The following is a 1,518-nucleotide window of genomic DNA, read 5'->3' on the forward strand; positions in this document are numbered from 1 at the left end:
TGTATGGTGACTGCAATATTCCCTCTCTTAAACATTGATGGTGATTGCAATATTCTTTCTCTTAAACATTTTCAACAGTGGGGACAAAGTATCATACACATTCAGATCTGTTTCCTTTCTGCTTAAAAATTCAAGGTCTTTTCACTGCCTTTCTGATAAAGCCTAATACTTTAGGGTAGCCTATGAACAGAATGACTATAGGCCTCCAGTCACTCAGTAACTGGTAAGTCATCCACGCCTAATATTATTAGTAGAAACCCATTTCACTCTGAAAAGTGCGTTGGTTTGCATGAGGAGTGTATATCATCACCATGCCTATGAGTGTTCTGCGTACTTGGATCTCTGATTTCATCACGTACAAAACTCTTCCTCACTCTAAACTTCAACAGAAGGCTTTCTTTAAGTTCTTGAACTACAAGCATTTTAATCTACTTACCTCCTAGTGTTTCTTCAGATTTCATTTCAGTCTTCACATTTTTGGGGAGACTTCCAGATTTTACCTGATTCAGTCCCATGGCACCATCAGCATTCTTTTTATAGCTCTTGTTTCATTCGCAGTGAATAGTTCTGTGCTGAATTTCCATATCGTGTTTTAGACTATAAACTGCAGAGGCACTGAGTGTGCCCTCTAAGCACACTGTTGTGTCCTCAATATCTTTCAATATTTGAACAAAATGGGCATTCAGTAAAATTATTTTGAAGAAGCAATCAATGCCTGAGATAGTAATTCATAGATTTTTACTAACATCTGTGGAAAAAATCAATATTTCACTATTTTTGAACACTCTTTAAAATGCAAATATGAATAGCTTTAAGCGTTGTTATGCTCTCCTTTTTCTGAGTTCGTTCATCAGAGAACTTTTCATCTTTTATAGGAAGAGCGGAGGCGATGAAACTAGTGGGGTCACAGAAAAGATAACTCAAGAATAGTGGAGTGGCAGGAGTTAAGAGTGTGCATATGAGTGTGTGTGTGTATTTGTATGTGCGTGTAGAGTTTGTTGGTGGTATGAAACTATTGGGAGGTGATTATTTTTCTCTGTTTAACTGCTGCGTGGCAACCTTGTGGGACAAAACCTCACAACAAATCTATGAGCCCTGCCATGCAGGGTCACCCAAGATGGGCGGGTCATGCTGGAAAATTCTGACAAAACGTGGTCCACTGGAAAAGGGAATGGCAAACCATTTCAGTATCCTTGTGTTGAGAACCACATGAACAGTATGAAAAGGCAAAAAGATATGACACTGGAAAATAAACCCCCTCAGGTTGGTAAGTGTACAATATGCTATTGGGAAAGAGTGGAGAAATAATTCCAGAAAGAATGAAAAGGCTGGGCCAAAGTGGAAACAATGCCCAGTTGTGGATGTGCCTGGTGGTGAAAGTAAAGTCCGATTCTGTGCAGAACAATATGGCATAGGAACCTGGAATGTTCGGTCCATGAATCAAGGTAAATTGGTCAAACAGGAAATGGCAAGAAACATTTTAGAAATCAGTGAACTAAAATGGATGGGAATGGGAGA

Source organism: Bos grunniens, chromosome 7, assembly GCF_055505025.1.
Source record: "Bos grunniens cultivar Pamir isolate PY7600 chromosome 7, Bosgru_T2T1.0, whole genome shotgun sequence".
NCBI classification, from domain to species: Eukaryota; Metazoa; Chordata; class Mammalia; order Artiodactyla; family Bovidae; genus Bos; species Bos grunniens.